We start from the raw sequence: 23,101 nt of genomic DNA on the forward strand, positions 1-23,101 counted from the left end.
CGACTGGAATTTAAAGATCATCCAGGCGTTCAAACATTTCCCATTCTACACCAACCCCCTGTCCGGAACAGATACAAATCCCGTCCTGGAAATAACAACAACAAAAAGGAATTCAAGGATCGATTTCATACAGTCAGACTTAACCAAAAGGATTCATGTGAGAACTGACCCCAAACCCCTCCCTCTTTGTATGAAAGACATGTCAAACCTGAAAATGAACTGCAACCTCTGTCTAATTCATATTTTAATGAGGAATATTGCCGCTCAAATCGGGTTGACGAGAGGCAAAAACATTGCACACCCTCCCCCCAATCTCGTTTTAATTGTACTTTGTTTTTCAAGCGATACATTGATATATCCACCTTGTTAAAGCACCAGGCTTGTTTTCCCATTGTCCGTGGTGTAGAGAGACACAGGCACAGAATGAGGAAATCAAACCGTTTCACCTTGGCCCCACAGACTCCCGATACATTTTATTGGGTATGTTGTAGGTCCGTTTTTACTAACTCCCTTTCCTACTCCCCAACCCCATTCTCCCTCTTCGGCATGTCTTCTGCTATAGTGCTGGCAGTTCTCTTTATAATCTTTAATTGCATTCATTGGCGTAAACTCCCTGGGTGCCATGGGCTCTGAATCCAGGAGACGTCCAGTGCAATGTAATTAAGACATTGCAACTGTACAAAATAGATAATCACCCACCCACAAACTTAATTTATGATTACTCTTCCCCATGCTGGGAAAACGATCTCCCCTATGCGATCGGTGGGTGGGGGGGGGGGGGGGGTCTCAATGATTAGATGTCCTCGCCACTACCAGGAAATCCTTTCCAAGCGACTACTTACACATCCCTATTACCCCAAAATAACCAGGCCCCCGGGGATAAGGAAATGATCACCTCCTTCAGGGATTTGTAGAGCCGCGTTGCTGCAATGGGCCCGAGCATTAATTCTGTGGGCGAATCGAGGTAAATATACAGTAAATAGTAGAGGCGCGATTTAGTCTCTGTGCTAAACTCTCTTCACAAAGGCATGAGAGCTCTGCAATGCGATTTGAAAAGTGCGTGTGTGGAAATTCAGGGCTGTGTCCCCCCTGCCAATGAAAAGGCCGGCGGAGCTGTCAGGATACTGTAATATGCCATCACCTGGGAGTGCTGCTGCTCCTCACAATGAGCGAAAGCTTGGATTTGATTTCCGAGGCCTCCTTCCCCGGTGCTGGCGGCTCCCAGGACTCAGTAGGAAGAGACGGGCGGGAAAGGGCGGATCGTGAAATGGGTCTCGCTCGATTGCGCTCGGCAGATAGCACCCCAGCTTCGCGCTACAAATGGGTCTGTGGTTTTGGTTATCTGACATTGATGGACGCTGTTTACTTTTTGATATGGTAAATGTGTCAGTCAGAGTGTCGGCAGGACCAGCCACCCCAGTCTGCTGTATTACACATCGGGGCTGCTGCAAGTCACACTGTGTTAGGGTAATAACTTACAAAGCCCTTAACAGCCAGTGTTTGAAAGATCTTGGGTAAATTAGGGCACGTCTTCTAATGTGCGTTTTTTGTTTAAACCGGAGAACTATTTTACTTTTGAAACGTTTTGCAGCAATGTTTAAATCAGAACTTAAAACAATTTTCCACATGGCAGGATATTGATACATACCAAACTGTAGAAGTATTTCACAACGTACATTTGAAATGCAAACATCTTCCCAGCTGGAGTTAAGAACCATTTGAATGAGGATTGATTTTGAAGTTCCCTCATTGTGGTTGCTGAGGATTGGCACATTTCAAATAGAAGGGCAGTCACAAATTACAGAGAACCTCGACTGTGCTTCTCTCCACGCTGGGGCAAGAAATGAAGCCGTTTTGGTGTGAAGTTTCCGCTCATGGGCGGTGTATTTAATACCGATTCTGCAACTTTGGAACTCTGCAATGGATCGATTTTGACAATTTCTTTGAATGGAGTCAGTTTCAGCCAGATACTGATGATGACCCGGGTTGGCATTTTCTTTTTGCAGCAACACAGCAGAGGGCAGTAACTAAGGACACCCTGCATCAGTAACAATATAACTACAATCCCCGAACAAGCCTCAAGCCACGCTACCAAAACAGCGTTAGAACCAGGAAACGCTGCAGGACCTGACTGCGTGTGAACAGAGAAATACAGTTACTATTTCGAGTCATAGAGATGTACAGCACAGAAACAGACCCTTCGGTCCAACCCGTCCATGCCGACCAGATATCCCAACCCAATCTAGTCCCACCTGCCAGCACCCGGCCCATATCCCTCCAAACCCTTCCTATTCATACATCCATCCTGATGCTTTTTAAATATTGTAATTGTACCAGCCTCCACCACTTCCTCTGGCAGCTCATTCCAAACCCGCACCACCCTCTGTGTGAAAAAAGATCACTTTTAAATCTTTTCCCTCTCACCTTAAACTTATACCTTCTAGGTTTGGATCCCCCTAAACTGGGGAGAAGATCTTGCCTATTCACCTTATCGATGTCCCTCATGGTTTGATAAATCTCTATAAAGTCACAGCTCAGCCTGCATGCGTTCTTCAGAAATGCAGTTTGCCTTAGAATGATATTGACCTCGAAACGTGAACTGTTATTTCTCTCCACACGGGTCCAGCCAAACCTGCTGAGCTTCTCCAGCACATTGGTTTTCAGATCTCCAGCATCCTCGGGATTTTGCTTTTGTGTTAAGGTTAGAACCAGGTCTGATTCTGAGGTCTGGATGGTACTGGGCCAACTGATTCTCTGATGGTTTCCTGAATTTTGTTTTTTGTTTGTAGCGAATTGCAGTAGTTTATATTTCTGGGAACTGCATCCCTGCGATAATATTGAAGTGGCTGCTATACCTTTTCGAGCCCAGTTGCAATCTCATTTCAAGCTACAATTCCCCCAGCTAATACCGTGTGGTAAGGTAAAGAGGACACTCTCGCCTGGTGCCCACTCAGGTTTTAAAATGCCTCGCAAATCCAGGATTTATTTCTCTAAACTTACCCAAAGATTAGGAAAATGAAAGATTGCTCTGGGCATATTGTCATCAACATGTTTTATGCACCATGTTACTCAAAAGCGAACTCAGTGCAGGGAGAAGGGATCAAGGTCTTCCAAGCTCCTTCTGGGGGCAAATAGTTGAACTGTCAAAGTCATTGAACTGAACCACCGCTCCACTGCCACAGCAATTAAACCAGCACCACGTGACAAAAGGCAAAGTTGCCATAATCTTACCAGAGTATAGTAGTGCTCTCCCATGCCAGAGGGGTGGCTGCTGGTGGTTTAACCAGAGGGTCACCAGGCACACAGGCCAGAGGAGGGGTGGACAAGGAGAGTCTGTCATGGTAACCTCAGCTGGTGTGGGAATTATACCCACCCTGTTATACAATTTCACATTCAGCCAACTGAGCTAATCAGTTCAAAAGGTATAGGAACAGAATTAGGCCATTCGGCCCATTGAGTCTGCTGCGCCATTCGATCGTGGCTGATATGCTCCTCACACCCATTTCCTGCCTTTTCCCCATAATCCTTCAAACCCATTAGCAATTAAAAATCTGTCTAACTCCTCCTTAAACTTACTCACTGTCGCAGCATCCCCCGCACTTTGGGGCGGGGGGAATTCCACAGATTCACAACCTTTGGGAGGAGTAGTTTCTCCTCAACCCTGCTTTGAATTTACCAACCCTTATCCTGAGTCTGTGATCTCTCACCTCAGAATGTCCCACAAGAGGAAGGATCCGCTCCATGTCTATTTATCCATACACTTTATCATGTTGAATACCTCAATGTGATCTCCCCTTACTCTTCTAAATTCCAGAGAGTATAGGCCTAAACTGTTCAATCTGTCTTCATACAACAAATGGTTCCCCCTCCTACGTGATACCTTGGCTGAGGCCATGAAGCGTTGTCCTCATCGGATCTTTCCTGGTTCCATGGTGTCACAGTGTCACCCCAAGCTGTTCCCCTGGTTTTCTTCCGGCATTCACGTTTGCAAAGACTCCTGAGAAAGGGATGCAGTGCTTTGGTAACGTTACTCCCAACAGCTCTGTAAAACACAGCTTCTATGATTTAGGGCCTTGAATCAAGGGATAGACACTGAGGCAAACAGCAGCTGCGGCTGGAAGACCATCCATTAAGCCAAAATAAAGTCTTCGTTCTGCCCCAAAACTCGCTGAACCTGCAGCTGTCTGGGCCCAGCACTGCAGACTTTCACTTTCCCAACGGCCTTGGTCAGATAGGGGCATTGAAACTTGGAGAAGAGGAGAACATTCAGGGAATAAAGTGAAAAATCACACAACGCCAGGTTAGAGTCCAACAGGTATATTTGGAAGCACTGGCTTTCGGAGCGCTGCTCCCTCATCTGGGGCCCCTTCATCAATCAATCGGAGCCGCGCTAGCGCTTCCAGTTAAACCTGTTGGAGTATAACCTGGTGTTGTGTGATTTTTAAGGAGAAAGTGAGGGCTGCAGATGCTGGAGATCAGAGCTGAAAATGTGTTGCTGGAAAAGCGCAGCAGGTCAGGCAGCATCCAGGGAACAGGAGAATTCCTGAAGAAGGGCTCATGCCCGAAACATCGATTCTCCTGTTCCTTGGATGCTGCCTGACCTGCTGCGCTTTTCCAGCAACACATTTTCAGCTCAGTTGTGTGATTTTTAACTTTGTACACCCCAGTCCAACACCGGTATATCCAGATCATGACTACCATTGAGGGACTGGCAGCTGTGGAAACCCAAGTTTAATTCAAAGACCAAATACGTGGTTTAATTTGAGTGAGGGACCGTGGAGTGTCATATACTGTAGTTAGCCACATTGCCTGGGCATTACACCGGCTCTTCCACGCTTATAATTCCACGCATCATTTTTATAGCGTTTCATCTTTAGAGAAACCCCTGCCCCCGCTAACTAAGCGGGGAACATTTCACAGCAGCTCGAAGCCGAAGGGAGCCAGCAGTTACTCCTGGGGAATAGCGTGGAGAGGGTATTACAGCGGATGGCGCACAGTAAGCTGGAAGCTATGAGCTGTTTCATCATTCTTTGCTCGTTCGGATTCGCTCTGATTCAAAGCTCACTCATTATCACAATCTACTTTGTAAACTATAACATATGCACTGAGTGGAACGTATGCCAACTTGTAAACAAAGAACAAAGAACACAAACCATTTCGGAAAAAAAAAGTAGGTTGGGACAATACTTCAAACTAAACCACGATAAAAGACAAATGAGGGAAAGGCTGCTTGATGTCAGGAAGCTCTTTGCACAGAGTAACCGGGCTGTGGAATGGGTGTCTGAGGGGATGAAAGCCTCTGAGTCATTTAACAAACAACTGAATGTGACGGTGAGAGACTGCCGAGTCTTTCTGGATGGATAAGCTAACTCTATCGATTTGGCGATCTGGTCCTTCACAATTGATTTGCAATCTGCCAGAGTTCACTGCGGGAGTCTCGTTCTGCTCAGGCTGGTTTTTTTTTAAAAAATAGCCCACTCCAAATATTTCTGATAACAGCCCGTTACATTAGATGTAGGTAAACTGGAATACGCGCGGCTGCATCATCTTGGTAGGATTCGGTATGTCACAAGTTCAGTTTCCGGTCATTCAACCTCATACATTATGGTGGCTCAGTGGTTAGCACTGCTACCTCACAGCGCCCAGGGTCCTGGGTTCGATCCCAGCCTCGGGCGACTCTCTGAGTGGAGTTTGCACATTCTCTGCATTTGCTCCGGTTTCCTCCCACAGTCACAAGGATGTGCAGGCCAGGGTGAATTGGCCGTACCTAATTGCCCCAGTGTCTTAGGTACATTAGTCAGAGGGAAATGGGTCTGGGTGGGTTACTGAATGTTTCCACGCTGCAGGGAATCTAAGCTCTTTGGTTGCACCTAATTAAGGACCAAGCCCTCAGACACTCCTTTGACAAAGTTGGGAGCATTTGAAAATGGCTCTGTAGATTCCGGTCTGAAACTGAACAAATTTATGACTAAACCTTAGCGTTATTGGACGAGAAAGGGGCTGCCGGGTCTAACACTAATCGCACAGAGAGCTGGGTCCCGCCTGGTCTCTCAGTTCAAACTGAGCTGACCTCGGCCAGCACCCTGACCTCATTCAGTCCAGATGTAACCGTTTCAAACTATTCCAGTAATCCTTTCCAATTTAAAAACCGGCAAAGCTTTGTGCCTGGGATTGTAGTTGAGGAATTCGATTTTACAAAGCGCCGGTCCATCACCAGATCCCGGTTTCTGCCTCTCGGCCGGGACAGCCGGGCCATATTCAGCTGGAACTGTTCATTCTGGGAGCTTTCCTGCAAATCTGTTTGCGGCGGATGTCGCACAGCTCCTTCTGAGGGAGCAACTTCGCGGCTTCTCCACTTATTCTCAACTCAGAGAGTCAAACCAGACCCTGAGGTAAATCACAGCAGCTATAAAGGCTGCAAATGTTCCTGGAAACCGGAACTCATCCAAAGTCGATTTGTTCAGCAGAGATAGAAAATGAACTGAAACCTGAGTTTATGTTTGCCCGGGAATCCCTCCCGTTTACCAGACAAGACCAGCTTCCCGGTAATTGAATTCCCATCCCCAAAGTACTGGCGGTAACCAGGAGATTTAGAATCTCCTCAGTTTAAGGGACTGAGACTAAAAACAACATAAAAGGGTCCTGGCGAATGAAGCTCTGATTTAAATTACTCCAGTTCCTTTTAAAGAATACCCCCCTTGGTTCACCAGTAGAATTATTTTCATGCCAAGTAGTGGGTACACAAGAATGGCATCCTTAAACCAAGCAACGTCGGAGTCCATTTGGCCCGTTATCCCTGTGCTGGATCTTTGGAAGAACTATCCAGGCCCACCCCCTTGCCCATAGTTGAACAATTTTCTCCACATATCCAACTCCCCTGGAAGTTACTGGTGAACCTGGTCTTACCAGGCAGTGAGATTACCAAACCTGATCTCTCCACACCAGAGGCTCCCTGCCTCATTCCTGATGAAGGGCTTTTGCCCGAAACGTCGATTTTCCTGCTCCTGGGATGCTGCCTGACCTGCTGTGTTTTTCCAGCACCCACTCTAATCTGGACTCTGAACTCCAGCATCTGCAGTATCCAGAATCTTCCACCTTACCAAACATGATAACAACTGTCTTTTTCTTTAGCATTACAGTAGCGCCTCGGCGTACGAACGACCCCGTTCATGAACAAATCGGTTTACAAACAGGATTGTATGTTTGCTTCAACGTACGTACGAAATTCAAGGTACGAATGAAGGTACGAACGCAAAAAGCCTGTGTGCGACCATGTGGTTTCATTGTTCTGCTTTGCTACCCGCTTGTTGAACGCAAAAGCTCTCGGGCCCCGCGTGATCTCATTCAGTTCGTCTTTGACGCGTGCGCTGTGAACATCGTTCATTGCTACGTCCAAGCATTATTACGCTCTCCGAACAATGGGAAAAACTGATTCAGTTCGTGAACTTTTCGGTTAGCACACCGGGTCCCGGAACGGATTAAGTTCGTAAGTCAAGGCGCTACTGTAATTGAAACATAAACAGTTGGTGTATGGTCATTTTGGTTCAGCCTCTGAGTTGAGGACTGAAATTTATAGAGCCAGTACATCAAAAGGTGATCATTGGGAAATTATGACCAGCCGACTCCCAAGTTCAAATTTTATAATTTGAAATACGTAGGAAGAAAGGAAAACTGAAGCAATTAAGCATGGCCATCCTTTGAGAGAATTGATTCATGTGATGCAGAGATAACTCTAGGGTAAGTGAAGCTTGATTTCCCATGGACTACTCCAGTGGGGTTACTGAGACAGCAAGCGCAGTAACATCCACATTATTGAAAAACTGGACACTGCAAAGTCTCCAAGCTATTCCTTCAGAAGCCCAGCAGAAAAGAAACAAGACTTCTGAGCAACAAGAGAACAAGTAACCCCAGAGGAACCTCGGTTATCCGGCATTCGATTATCCGAATATCAGATTATCTGCAAGATTGCAAGGTCCCGATGCTCAACTAAACTGTAATCCAACATTGGATTATCCGGAATTGGATTAACCAAGCAAAATACTGCCTGCTGTATCCGTTGGATAATCAAGGTTCATCTGGTATCTTTGTTCCTTTTGAAAGTTGACCTCTTTGAGGGAATCGTGCAATAAACCCTTTACATAGGACTCTTGAAAAGACTGTGTCTTTTTATTTTTGAGGTTTTCTTAAATTGTGGACTGAAATGAGAATTATTTTTTCTTAGATACTTATTGTGAACATACTTGCACAACGTGGGTTATTAACAGTGGTTGCAGATGAACTGGAACTGAAAAGGTGATATACAAATGGAGCTTTGGTTGGTAATGAGTAGCAGATTAGTTTGTAGACTGGTGATAAGTTAACAACGACAAAGACCTTCAACCTGCCAATAAACATAAAACCATAAGATATGAAGCAGCATTGGGCCATTTTGTCCATCGAGTCTGCTCCTTCATTCAATCATGGCTAAAATGTTTCTCAGCCCCCTTCTCCTGCTTTCTCCCGATAATCATTGATCCTCTTACTAACCAAGAACCTATGTATCTCTGTCTTAAATATACTCAATGACCTGGCCTCCACAGCTCTCTGTGGGAATGAGTTCCACCAACTAACCACCCTCTGGTTGAAGAAGTTCCTCCTTGGCTCAGTTCTAAAGCATCGTCCCTTCTCCCTGGAGGCTGTGCCCTTGGGTCCTATCTGTCCTACTAGTGGAAACATCTTCTCTGCTTCCACTTTGTCCAGGTCTCTCAGTATTCTGTAAGTTTCATAAAAACAGTACATTATAGCGCAGTACAGGCCCTTCGGCCCTCGATATTGTGCTGAGCTGTGGAACAATCTGAAGCCCATTTATGCTACGCTATTCCATTTTCATCCATATGTTTATCCATTTAAATGCCCTTAAAGTTGGCGAGTCTACTACTGTTGCAGGCAGGGTGTTCCACGCCCTTACTACACTCTGAGTAAAGAAACTACCTCTGACATCTGTCCTATATCTATCACCCCTCAATTTAAAGCTATGTCCCCTCATGCTCGCCATCACCATCTGAGGAAAAAGGCTTTCACTGTCCACCCTATCTAACCCTCTGATTATCTTATATATCTCAATTAAGTCACCTCTCAACCTTCTTCTCTCTAACGAAAACAGCCTCAAGTCCTTCAGCCTTTCCTCATAAGACCTTCCCTCCATACCAGACAACATCCTAGTAAATCTCCTCTGAACCCTTTTCATAACTTCCTATAATGTGGTGACAAGAACTGTATGCAGTACTCCAAGTGCGGCTGCACCAGAGTTTTGTGCAGCTGTATTTTGACCTCATGGCTCTGAAACTCAATCCCTCTATCAATGAAAGCTAACACATTGTATGCCTTCTTAACAACCCTATCAACTTAGGTGGCAACTTCCAGGAATCTATGTACATGGACACTGAGATCTCTCTGTTCATCTACACTACCAAGAATCTTACCATTAGGCCAGTAGTCTTTATTCCTGTTGTTCCTTCCAAAGTGAATCACCTCACACTTTTCCACATTAAACTCCATTTGCTACCTCTCAGCCCAGCTCTGCAGTTTATCTATGTTCCACTATAACTTACAACATCCTTCAGCATTATCTACAATTCCACCGCCTTAGTGTCACCTGCAAATTTACTAACCCATCCTTCTATGCCCTCATCCAGGTCATTTATAAAAATGACAAACAGCAGTGGCTCTAAAACAGACTCTTGTTTCAATCGCATCCCCCTCATCCTTCCAAACTTGTGAGTACAGACTCAGAGTCATCAACTGTTCCTCATATGACAATTCTTTCTTCCCAAGGATTATTCTTGTAAACATCCTCCAATACCAGCACATCCTTCCTTAGATACAAGACCCAAAACTGCTTGTGATATTACAAATATGGTCTGACCAGAGCCTTATACAGTCTCAGCAGTACATCTCTGCTTTTGTATTCTAGTCCTCTTGAAATGAATACTAACATTCCATTTGACTTCCTATGTGCCAAATGAACTACAAGTTAACCTGAAGAGAATCCTAAACTAGGAATCCCAAGTCCTTTTGTGTTCCAATTTTCTGAAGCCTTTTCCATTTAGAAAATAGTCTACATCTCTATTCTACCTACCCAAAAGGAAGAACTTCACATTTTCCTACATTGCATTTCACCTGCCACTTCTTTGCCCACTCACTGAGCATGTTCAAGTCCTTCTGTGGCCTACCCGCTTTCTCAACACTACTTGTCCCTCCACCTATCTTTGTGTCATCTACAAACTTGGCAACAATGCCCTCAGTGCTTTTGTTCAGTTTATTAATGTGTAATGTGAATAGTTGTGGTCCCAACACAGATCCCTGAGCAACTCCACTAATCACTGGCTGCCATCATGAAAGAGATCCATTTTCGCTACTCTCTGCCTTCTACTAGTCAGCCAATTCTCTATCCATACCAGTTCCTTGCCCCAACCCATGGGCTCTTATCTTATTTAGGAGCCTACTGTTTAGCATCTTGTCAAAGTCCTTCTGGAAATCCAAATAGATCACTTCCACTGGTTTTCCTTTGTCTAACGTTGTCATTACCTTCTCAAAGAATTCAAACAGATTTGATAGGCATGACCTCCCCTTAGATGAAGAGCTGAAAATGTGTTGCTGGAAAAGCGCAGCAGGTCAGGCAGCATCCAGGGAACAGGAGAATCGACGTTTCGGGCATAAGCCTTCCTGAATCCCTTCTTCCTGAAGAAGGGCTTAATGCCCGAAACGTCGATTCTCCTGTTCCCTGGATGCTGCCTGACCTGCTGCGCTTTTCCAGCAACACATTTTCAGCTCTGATCTCCAGCATCTGCAGACCTCACTTTCTCCTCCCCTTAGATGAAGCCATGCTATCTGACCCTATTTTACCATGCACTTCAAAGTATTGCGCAATCTCATCCTTAATGATGGACTTCTAAAATCTTACCAATAGCCAAAGTCAGGCAGATAGACCTATAGTTTCTGGTCTTCTGACTCCCTCCCTTCTTAAAAAAGTGTGAGGTAGTTCACTTTGGAAGAAGTAATGGGAATGCAGAGTACCGGCCTACTGGTAAGACTCTTGGTGGTGTAGATGAACAGAGAGATCTCGGTGTCCTGGTGCATAAATCCCTGAAAGTTGCCACCCGGGTTGATAGAGTTGTTAAGAAGGCATATGGTGTGTTAGCTTTTATTGGTAGGGAGATTGAGTTTCGGAGCCACGAAGTCATGCTTCAGCTGTACAAGACACTGGTAAGGCTTCACCTGGAGTATTGCATGTAGTTCCGGTCACCACATTATAGGAAGGATGTGGAAGCTATGGAAAGGGTTCAGAGAACATTCACTGGTATGTTGCCTGGTATGGAGGGAAGGCCTTTTGAGGAAAGTCTGAGGGAACGGAGGCTGTTTTCATTGGAGAGAAGAAGGTTAAGAGGTGACTTAATTGACATGTATAAGATAATCAGAGGGTTAGATAGGGTGGGCAGTGAGAGCCTTTTTTGTCAGATGGTGAAGGCTAACACAAGGGGACATAGCTTTAAATTGAGGGGTGATAGATATAGGGCAGATATTAGAGGTAGTTTCTTCACTCAGAGAGTAGTTGGGGCGTAGGGGCCTGCAACAGTAGTATACTCGCTGACATTAAGGGCATTTAAATGGGCATTGGACATACATATGGATAATACTGGAACAGTGTAGGTTAGATGGGCATCAGATTATTTTCACAGGTTGGCACAACATCGCGGGCTGAGGGGCCTGCTCTGCACTGTGATGTTCTATGTTCTATTAAACAGGGGCATAACATTAGCCATTTTCCAGTCTTCTGGTGCCTTCCCTGACTCCAGTGATTCCTGAAAGATCACCACCAATGCCTCTACAATCTTTTCCGCAGTCTCCTTCAGAACTCTGAAGTGCAGTCTATCCGGTTCAGGTAATTTATATACCTTCAGATCTTTCAGCTTCTCCAGCACCTTCTCCTTAGTGATGACCACGACACTCACCTCTGTCCTAATTCTCTTGAAATTTGGGTATACTGCTGGTGTCTTCCACTGTGAAAACTGATGCAAAATATCTCTTCAGTTACTTCATCATCTCCTTCTTCACCATTACTACTTTTCCTACCTTATCTTCCAATGGTTCAATGTCCACTCTTGCCTTTCTGTTACCCTTTAGATATTGAAAAAAAAATTCTTGCAATCTTCTTTCATATTGATAGCTAACTTCAACTCATATTTTATTTTCTTCCCCTTCCTTAGTTTTTTTTAGTTATCCTCTGCTGTTTTTTAAAGGCTTCCTAATCCTTTGGTTTCCCACTAATCTTCACCATATTGTATATAATATTTTGCTTTTATGCTTCTCCGACTTCCCTCATCATCTACAGGTGCTTTGTCCTCCCCCAGCTTGGTTCTTTTTCCTTTCTGCGGTGTCTCCCAAACTATGTGGTTCTCAAGTAATTGAGCAGTTTCAGACTGTGAACAGGATAGAGGAGCTTTCAAACAGCCACCAGTTTAGGAGCTCTCTCTGTTCCCTGCAGAAATAAAAAACAACTTAAACCAGAAGAAAACCAATTTATCTTTCTTTCAGAATTTGTTGTCAGCTGTGATTTTTAGTCAGAACGTCCTGGACTTTTTGTCAGTGAGCTAGCCATCCTGTTTGTCTTACAAACCATAGGGGACACCTAGAGAAGGATGATGAGAAGCAGCATTCTGATTGGTAGAAGAATCAAAGAATCGTATCAGCAACCGCGTGAACAGGAACGTAGTTCCTAGTTACTCCTTGTTTGTATAAGAGCAAATTTATAAGGGGTCTTCAGTTTTAATTAGTGGAGTTATATACTGATGGTTAATAATTTCCCTGTACTGCTTTTCCATGCTTTCTGTCAAAGAGTGTGGAGCTGGAAAAACACAGCCAGTCGGGCAGCATCTGAGGAGCAGGTGAGCAGGTAAGCTCTTCATCAGGAATGAGGGAGTGGCCTAAGGAGGCTGAGAGATTACTGGGCTGGGGGAAGGTAGCTGGGAACGTGATGGGTGAGGGTGAAGGTGATAGGGCGGAGAGGAGGGTGGAGCAGATAGGTGGGAAGGAAGATGGGCCCTTTGGACTGTTCAAGAGGGCAGTGCCAATTTGGAGATGACCGAGGGGTGCAGTGAGAGACTCACTGAGAACCTTGTCGAGGGAGGAGGAAAATCTTCACCCCCACCTTCATTCACCTATTGTATTCCCAGCTGCCTCCCGCCTGGCCCCACTCCCCTCCCACTTATCTCTCAGTCCCCATGGGCCACCCTCTCATTCCTGATGAAGGGTTTATGCTCGAAACGTCGATTCTCCTGCTCCTTGGTTTCTGCCTGACCTGCTGTGTTTTTCCAGCACCACACTCTTTGACTCTGATCTCCAGCATCTGCAGTCCTCACATTCTCCTCCATGCTTTCTGTCAACCTGGATCTAAAAGATATGTACATTGGGGAACATTGAGTACTTAATTTCAAAAAGATAACTTTTGTGACAACTTCTGAATACCTGGCCTTGATTTCCAGCTGCCATGGGTGGCACGGTGGCACAGTGGTTAGCACTGCTGCCTCACAGCGCCAGAGACCTGGGTTCAATTCCCGCCTCAGGCGACTGACTGTGTGGGGGTTGCACATTCTCCACATGTCTATGTGGGTTTCCTCCAGGTGCTCTGGTTTCCTCCCACAGTCCAAAAAATGTGCAGGTCAGGTGAATTGGCCATGCTAAATTGCCTGTAGTGTTAGGGGCAGGGCTAAATGTAGGGGAATGGGTCTGGGTGGCTTGCGCTTCGACGGGTCGGTGCGGACTTGTTGGGCCGAATGGTCTGTTTCCACACTGTAGGGAATCTAATAAAAACTCTAATACTGGTGAGGGGTAAAATAGCTACATGTTGCTTTTTCAAAACCCACTGATTATTTACAGTAAGAGAAGGGAATTGAGAATTCAGTTTTCTCTTATTCATGTCTGTGAAATGATATGCAAGTGAATATGCTTTGATTAAGTTAAGTTACGCCCATTGCTTTTGTTCCCCAGGCACTAACTTCACTGAACTCCAAAGCAACAATCAGAGGTTGGCCCAGCCTGTTGACAATATTGGCGTTAACTCCGACATGGAATCCTAACCACTTACCCATACCATCACCAAGACCAACTGTTTCCATTCCTGTAACATGAACTGACTATGGTCCTCCTTCAACTCCTCTGCTGTTGAAACACTGATCCATAGCTGTGATACTTCTGGATTTCAACATGTCAATGCATTCTTTGCCAGCCTCCTATCATATACCCTCCATAAACGTTGCTGCCTATGACAGTTATCTGACTTGTACCAAGTCCCATTTCTCATCACTTTTCTGCTTGCAAACTTAAATTGATTCTAGATACCCTACAGTGTGGAAACAGGCCCTTCGGCCCAACAAGTCCACACCGATCCTCCGAAGAGTAACCCACCTGGACCCATTTCCCTCTGACTAACGCATGGGCAACTTAGCATGGCCGATTCACCTGATCTGCACATCTTTGGACTGTGGGAGGAAACCAGAGCACCCAGAGGGAAATCCACACAGACAGTCGTCCAACGCTGGAATCGAACCTGGGACCCTGGTGCTGTGAGGCAGCAGTGCTAACCACTGAGCCACCATGCCACTTAGATTGATTCAAGGTTGAAAAATGCCTCAATTTCATAATTATTACTTTTGTTTTCCAATCCCTCCATGATCTCACCTCTCCCTATCTGTGTAATCTCCTCCAGCAATACTAAACAGTGTGAGATATATGGCCTTTTCTGATTGTAGTTTCTTGATCAACTTTGAAATTAATCTCTCCACACTGTGATAATTGTGCCTTCTGTTGTCAACCCCCAAAACTCTCTAATGTCTTCATTGAACAGCGTTTTGTCTCTGCCTCCTTTAGGACTGTTTTAAAAACCTACTTCAGGTCATTTAGGCTCATAGTTCTCCCAAAATATTATGTTAATTGAGAAGAGCACACACCGTACAAATTGAACATTGAAGCTGGGGCATTCTAGTTTTGTACTGCTCAGCATTACACAAGGTGTAATCAGTGTCTATCAGCAATCTTGTCGTTATATTGTTGAACTGGGATCTGGCACCAGTATCTCAGCAGAAATGATCTGTGCACTTGATATATCCAAGATTTTATGAAAATAAACTGGCTCAGTCAAGTGGATGCTCATGATGTATGAGTTTGGATATCTAGTTCAAACAGCTAATTTGGATTCTATATGAACGTAGGGGCACTTACTGCAGTGATCATAACTCTGCATATCCATGAGAAATCGTTAGAGAATGATAAGCAGCAGGAAAACTAGCAATTTTTTTTCTTTCTTCAAGCCTTCAAATACTGCGTGGAATTTGAGTACTTCTTCTGCCACTCAACTGTGACGTTCCCATTATTAAGACATCTTGTTAGCAAGATTATTTGTTTGGCCACAATGAGAGTATTGTGGATTCCACAACCACCTGATGAAGGAGCTGCGCTCCAAAAACTAGTGCTCTAAATAAACCTGTTGGTCTATAACTTGGTGTTGTGTGATTTTTAAATTTTAGGGAAGGAAACTGTCATCTTTATCTAGCCCACCCTGCATGTGACTCCAACCCACAGTAATATTGACTCCCAACTACTCTCTAGGCTATTAGGAATGGGCAATAAATGCTGGACTAACCTGTGATGTCCACATCCTGTGACTGAATAAAAACAAACCTGGGGTGGGTCTTCTTGGCGCAAGGGAAACAGAGAGAGATTTGATAGAGGGTGGACACGATTTGATAGAGGGTGGACACGATTTGATAGAGGGTGGACATGATTTGATAGAGAGTGGACACAATTTGATAGAGGGTGGACACGATTTGATAGAGGGTGGACATGATTTGATAGAGGGTGGACACAATTTGATAGAGGGTGGACACGATTTGATAGAGGGTGGACACGATTTGATAGAGGGTGGACATGATTTGATAGAGGGTGGACATGATTATGATGGTGTTAGATATGCTCTTTGAGTACACCGTACAAGGACTGGAGGGACCCAGCTTTAAAGTTTTGGCCAAAGTAAATAGGCACATGTAAGGAAGAATGTTTTACTCAGCAATAGTAATAACTAGGAAGTTAAAAAGGTTACAAAGTTACAAATGCTGAATGTTTCAAAAGCAAATTGGGAAGCTGCTTGAGGGAAATAAATTTTCAGGGCAACTGGTGAATGGAATTGACTGGGTTAATATACAGAGAGCTCTACAGAGAGCACCGACTCAATGGGCCAAATAGCCTTATTCTGTCCTGTATTTCCTCTTAGAATTGAGTATTATACTACATGGTGATATTATGCAATGAGCATATTGGGATTTGAATTTATATAACTATTGAGATGTCTAATATTAATGAAAGCTAAACGACCCAATTAAAAATACTCTATCATAATGCATTTGTACTTCCTTTGAAGACTCTGGGATTAATAATCTGGGATTTTCAGACCCTTTCAAAGAAGTCCATGTGGACAAATAGCTATTAATAAATGAATACAAATGTGCATCTTTCATAAAATATTCTGATGCTATTTACCTGTAGCACCCATCATGTGGATGTGCAATTGTTAGCACCATAATATGCAGAAAGTCCATCTGTTGATTCATGTACAATCCATATTTTGTGAATGCTTTTTAAAATTCATTTGTGGGATGTGGGTGTCGCTGGCTGGGCCAGCATTTATTGCCCATCCCTCGATGCCCTTGAGAAGATGGTGATGAGCTGCCCTTCTTGATCTGCTGCTGTCTATCTTCTGTGGGCTGACCCACAATGCCCTTAGGGAGTGAATTCCAGGATTTCGCCCCAACGACAGTTTCCATGTCAGGATGGTGAGTGATTTAGAGGGGAACTTGAAGGTGGTGGTGTTCCCATATATCTGATGTTGAAAAAGTGTGATCTTGGACAGAGACCCATAACTGCAGAAGTGGAATTACTTACAGTCTCCAAGTAGTCAGGGCTTGGGACAAGTCCTAAGATGTTTAGAAGTCAGTTTGAAGGAAGTTGCAGAAGCAGATGCTGTGGGGTAACAGAGAAGAAGACATTCTACAATACTGTTGAAAACCTACTTTTAGGAAAACCTAATTGAAAGCTGAATTATCAGTTTATTTTAAGGGTTTCAGGAAGAGATATTACCTAAACACAATAGCATCCAGTGAATACACAACAATTTGCCAAAAGGAAGCCGATTACAGCTATGCCAGGTGATCAAAAAACATCAGACGGAGAAAGGGTAACTTCTCGTTAAGATTTAAGTATCTATAAAGTATCAAGCATTTATTATTTAGATAAAAACAGATAACTCATATTTTCTTGTATATGGAATATATTCATAAGAGACTGCCAATGCACTTTTAACAAAAGAATGAAAAGTTTCTTACACAAAAAAGAAAACACAAACTATATGACACTAGCCAAGAAAAATGTTGAAGAATATATTCCAGACACCAGAAAGTAAGAGCAATCTCTTTATCCAAGTAATAACTTTACAGATACTCACATTTTACTGAGAAGTTACCCTTTTTCCATGCTAATGTTCAGTGACCTCCATGAGTAAACAAATACAAAAGTAAACCTTCTGGTCTATCAAGTTTCATTCTGAAATCTGACTTGTTCAGTATTACCATCAGCTAGGATTATAACAGTGGTTTGTGGCTTGACACTGCCTGCAAGGATCTGAAAGTTGTCAAAAACGTTTTCATAGTTTTATTTTAATTCTACCTGTACTCTAGAAATAAAAATTCTTGTCAACAAATTCAAAGCCAATCATGATTTGCATAATTTTAGAATTTGTGGTCTTCATCACTGTCCTTTAAAATGCATTAATAAAGAAAATGTTTTCAATAATTAGCAAGTGTCACACTACATAAACTGCAACAAGATACAAACAAACAGGGAACAAATAGAGGCTCCTCCTCCCTTTCAGCCTACTCTGCCATTCAACGAAACCTTTACTGATTTGACTTTAACCTCTGCTCTACACATCTGCGTGTTCCTGATAATCAAGAATCTATCAACCTCAAATAAAACAAAGAACTCTGGATGCTGAAGATCTGAAATGAAAGCAAAAAATGCTGGAGAAATTCACTGGGTCTGTCAGTATCTGTGAAGGGAAAACAGTTAATGTTTCAGTGACCCGCCTTCAGTTCAGTTCTCCCATAAGAGGAAACCTCATTTCCACATCCCACCTGATCAAGTTTCGTCAGGATCTTTAGAAGAGCTTTCTCTTCACTGGGGAGTCAATTTCTCAGACAGTTTCATGTTGGCTTAGTGGTTAGCACTGCTGTCTCAAAGCACCAAAGGCCTGGGTTGGATTCCAGCCTGGTGTGACTGTCTGTGTGGGGTTTGCATGTTCTCTCATGTCTGTGTGGGTTTCCATTGGATGCCTCGGTTTCCATCAGATGCTCCAGTTTCCTTCCAAAGATTTATGCTAGAATGAGGGATTTCAAGATCAGGAACACATTTTTCAGGTTAAAGGAGAAAGATTTAAAAAAGACACGTGCGGTAAAATTTTTACACGGTAGGGTGGTTTGCATGTGGAGTGAACTTCCTGAGGAAGTGGTGAATGTGGGTACAAGATATTTGAATAAGTACATGAATAAGAGAGGTTGGGAGGGATATTTGCCAGGAGCAGGCAGGTGGGACTAGTTCAGTTTGGAATTATGTTTGGCAGGGACTGGTTGGACTGAAGAGTCTGTTCTTGTGCTGTATGAGTCATAGAGTCATAGAGATGTACAGCACCGAAACAGACCCTTCAGTCCAACCCGTCCATGCCAATCAGATATCCCAACCCAATCTAGTCCCATCTGCCAGCACCCGGCCCATATCCCTCCAAACCCTTCCTATTCATATACCCATCCAGATGCCTTTTAAATGTTGCAGTTGTACCAGCCTCCACCACTCCCTCAGCAGCTCATTCCATACACGTACCATCCTCTGCATGAAAAAGTTACCCCTTAGGTCTCTTTTATATCTTTCCACTCTCACCCTAAAACTATGCCCTCTAGCTCTGGACTCCCCCACCCCAGAGAATATACTTTGTCTATTTATCCTATCCATGCCCCTCGTGATTTTATAAACCTCTATAAGGTCACCCCTCATCCTCCGATGCTCCAGGGAAAACAGCCCTAGCCTGTTCATTCTCTCCCTTTAGCTCAAATCCTCCAACCCTGGCAACATCCTTTGCTGAACCCTTTCAAGTTTCACAACATGACTGTATGGCCTATATGTGCAGGCTAGATGGATCGGCCATGCTAAGTTGCCCTGTATTATCTAAGGATGTGCAGATTATTCATTGTAAATGCATGGTTATGGGACAGAGTAGGGGTCTGTGTGGGATGCTTGATGGGCCAAATGGCATCTCTCCATACCGTAGGAATTCTATGACTCTACATGGTTTAGGGGTAAGTGGAGCAGTTCACCATTATACTGCAGATATACTCCTATTGTTTTAGTCAGGACTTATTCAGTCATTTTAAGAAGCCCTGTTTCGGTCCATCATAAAGATGACAAGGAAATAGGATGAAATGCACCCTTTATCCTGCCTTAGCTGTTCATAGTTAATTTCTATAAGCTTCCCAGTATATGGGGTGGGATGTTGTGAAGAGGGGATAGAGGGGTGAAGTTACTCAAATATATGGTGCCTGAAATACACATAGGTCAGAAAATGTGCAGAGATCCCAGGGATAAGCTGATGATTGCTCAGGCAGGCATAAAAACATTTGGAGTCCCAATTCATTCCCTCCCTCAGGCCCAAAAGATAATAGAGACTTCTTCAGGCAGCTGTCTGGCCACCAACAGCAAGTGCTGAGCCTGGTGAACAGGAGCAAAATTGTCCCTGGACTTGCTTCACAATCTGTGGTTCAAAGGCCAGCCCTGCAGAGGGCTTGCTCTTGATATTTGATGAGAAATGCAGGGAAGGACAGTCGTCAGTACTGAGAGCTGCAAGAGTACCGTGCCCTGTGGTCAAATCTGACCGCAGGCCACTCTAAAATATTATTGCGGTGTCAGTCCCTGGAATCTCAGTTACAATTTAATAAATGTGCACTTTTACTCTTAATTTGAACAAATTATAGACAGGGAGAAAGATGAAGAATTTATATTCCAGTGACTTTTGTACATTAAGCCAATAGTGAAAAATCAATAAATCATTAATGAAATGGGAAGTACTGCCAGCCTTGTAAATTATATTCATTGAGAACTCACATTCTTTATTCATTCTAATACATCACTAACCTTAAAATGTTTGATAGCTTTGAGCACTGGTTGCACAGCACTGCAGCTCCTTCCTCCTTACACAGCCTCTATAACCATTTCAAGTGCCTGGTGAACATGTAGCTGAAAGTTATAAGTAATTGCCTCTTTTCAAATTCTATTGTTTCGTCATTATTTGTCTTTTTCCAGCCTCATTATTGTCCTTCACATCATTGATTATGTGATTTGTTATCTTTTACTGAAAAGTTGCTCAGCAATTTCTAGATTATATGAAATACCTTTGCAGCTTCATAAATGTCACTGATAGGAATTTGGTGTTAAACAAGTTTGAACTAAGCCTTAAAGACAATACAGTCATGTAAATGATCAGAAAATTGCTGATTGTAAGTGGATCAGGTGACAGTGCCTAAAGTCCCCAAACTGTTCTTGTTTCACTCCACCTCACCAGGTATTGTTATGGATTGTAGATGAAAGTGGACACTTGTTCCATGCTGAGCAAGGCTGGTTCTGAAATTCATATTCTGGTATCAATGTTTATTCTTTCCAATGTGATAAGTGTCAGTTTCAGGAGAAAGGACATATTCCACAATTTGCAATTTGAGATTCAGTACAGTTTTTTTTAATTTTCAAAAATATACTTTATTCAAAAAGAATCTCTTTATACATAGTCACAGATGCAGCTCAGTTCTGTACAATAACATATGAAGGAAACAAAACAAATAAATGATAGTTGCTTGACTCTATCCAAACAAACCAAAGGCAAGCCCTACTTGAATGAGATTATATTTACCTGCATTTGAGGCACGAGGAGGGTCCAATACCTGAACGGACCCCCATTTAACTTCAGCAGGAATTCCTCCAACACTAACCTTTCCCCCTGCCCCTTGGCAGCAGCTCCTCCAAGCTTTAGTGTGTCCCTCAGCATGTAGTCCTGGAGCTTGGAATGTGCCAGTCTGCAACATTCAGTCAAGGTCAACTCTGTTCTGAAGACCAGCTAGTCGAGATACTGTGCAGTATACTATTCTGAGTTTCTAGTGAGGGACAACTTCCTTCGCACTAACATCTATATCAGCGACTCCCATGTATCTTTGGCAAAGAAACCGTTTCAGTTGTATAACTGTTTTGTGCACCCCTACAGACAGCTTATTTTTAAATTAGATTACTTGCAGTGTGGAAACAGGCCCTTCGGCCCAACAAGCCCACACCGACCCTTCGAAGAGCAACCCACCCAGACCCATTCCTCTACATTTACCCCATCACCTAACACTATGGCCAATTCACCTGACCTGCACATTTTTGGATTGTGAGATAAAACCGGAGCACCCGGAGGAAACCCACGCAGACACAGGGAGAACGTGCAAACTCCACACAGTCAGTCGCCTGAGGCGGGAATTGAACACGGGTCTGTGGCACTGTCAGGCAATAGTGCTAACTATTGTGCCACCTTACCTAATTATCCCTATCCTCACCACACTCTTTACAAACCCGTTCCTCTTTCCAACTCCACTTCCCCTCACTTACTGTACAATATCTCTTCCTAATCCATTTATTCACTGACTCATCCATTCATTTATAAGACCCTTTCTCAATCGCCTCTCTTCCACTCTCTCACTTGGCAGTTCCTCATTTCAATCTCCCCCAATCACTCACTCAAGCGGTCACACCCACGTCCCCATACTGCTGCCCCTCCGTACACTCACACATGCAACAACTCCTGTTCCCAAAGGCTCCATCCCCAATCATTCCTTTTGCTCAGTTGTGAGGCTGCTTCATCAGCTTGTTGGCCTTGACCAGGCAAGCCATAGCCACCCAGTAGTGCGCTGACTGCTGAGTCCGGCCTGCCCAATCAGGCAGCATTATGTTAAGTAGCTGCAGCTTTTTGTACCCACCGTCATATTGATGCTGATGCACATGTGACTCCACTCATCGTCCTGCTGCTCCCTCAGTCACAAGTTCTTTTTCACTTCCCCTTGTTACTAATAAGCGCAACTACGTCTCATTCAGAGTGCCTTCCAGCAGCCAGCATGAGGGAGAGAGTAACCTGTGGTTGGAGGGAACAGTGGTCAGTGCTCAGTCCAGAGGGTTGAAGACTCCTGGGCTACTGAGAGGGTGATGTAGGAGTCAGAAAAAAAAATCATCCTTGAAAATGTGCGATTACACAATTAAGAAAAAAGTACCCACTAAACAGATCAGCCATACCCTCTTTTAGGGTGTGTACCTGTCTGAGGAAACCATTGCTCTACATGGTGGTGTAACTCCAATCTGTCAAGTACACATTCACTAACCTCCAGAAAGCCGCTTCACATGTTGGGTATGTTGTGTTCTGGCTACATCACTCATGTTCTCAAGCCATCAGTTTAATTTATTAAGTTCCTTGGATTGAAGCATCAACTATTAATTACTGAACTCCTTTCTTTACCTATTTTCTAGCTTTGACTTTCTGCCTTCCATCACCAGCTTTATCTCTCCCGTCTGTCTCTTCATTGAGGATCTCATCCCACTGCTAACAGTTTGCAATATTCCTGACAGCACTAGCACACCTCCCAACCATGTTATTAGTTTGGAACTTAATAGAACTGGAACTATCAGGTTTTATATGTTCCCGAACTGGTCTGGATGCCTGAGGAATCTATAACAATTATTCCTGCACTTATTGCTTCAAACCACATTCACCTGCGATATCCTCAAGTTTCTGTATTCACTAGCATTCTTAGGAGCCACTTGGAGATTATTAACTTTGAGAACCTGCTTTTTAAATTCTTTCCCAGCTACCTAAAATCTGCCTGCAGGACCTCACCCATTTTTCCATCCAATGTCATTGATACCAATATGAACCATGAACTGTAGTGTTCACCCT

The 23,101-nt window shown here is 43.8% G+C and overlaps 1 long non-coding RNA gene across 13 annotated transcripts; it reads left to right on the forward strand.

The window, feature by feature from the left end:
* Nucleotides 1–45: 45 nt before the first annotated feature.
* On the forward strand, nucleotides 46–15,531 carry LOC122539340 (uncharacterized). Of its 13 annotated transcripts, none has more exons than XR_015753343.1 (5): nucleotides 839–964; nucleotides 7,132–7,243; nucleotides 8,222–8,292; nucleotides 12,875–12,931; nucleotides 14,026–15,531. It is a non-coding gene; the product is annotated as an uncharacterized LOC122539340 (long non-coding RNA). The 13 variants fall into 13 exon arrangements; XR_015753344.1 differs by having other exon boundaries at nucleotides 7,132–7,231; XR_015753345.1 differs by lacking the exons at nucleotides 839–964; nucleotides 12,875–12,931 and adding an exon at nucleotides 4,582–5,170.
* Nucleotides 15,532–23,101: the final 7,570 nt, after the last annotated feature.

Source organism: Chiloscyllium plagiosum, unplaced genomic scaffold, assembly GCF_037043375.1.
Source record: "Chiloscyllium plagiosum isolate Xiang-an unplaced genomic scaffold, Cpla_swu_hap1 HiC_scaffold_36, whole genome shotgun sequence".
NCBI lineage: Eukaryota > Metazoa > Chordata > Chondrichthyes > Orectolobiformes > Hemiscylliidae > Chiloscyllium > Chiloscyllium plagiosum.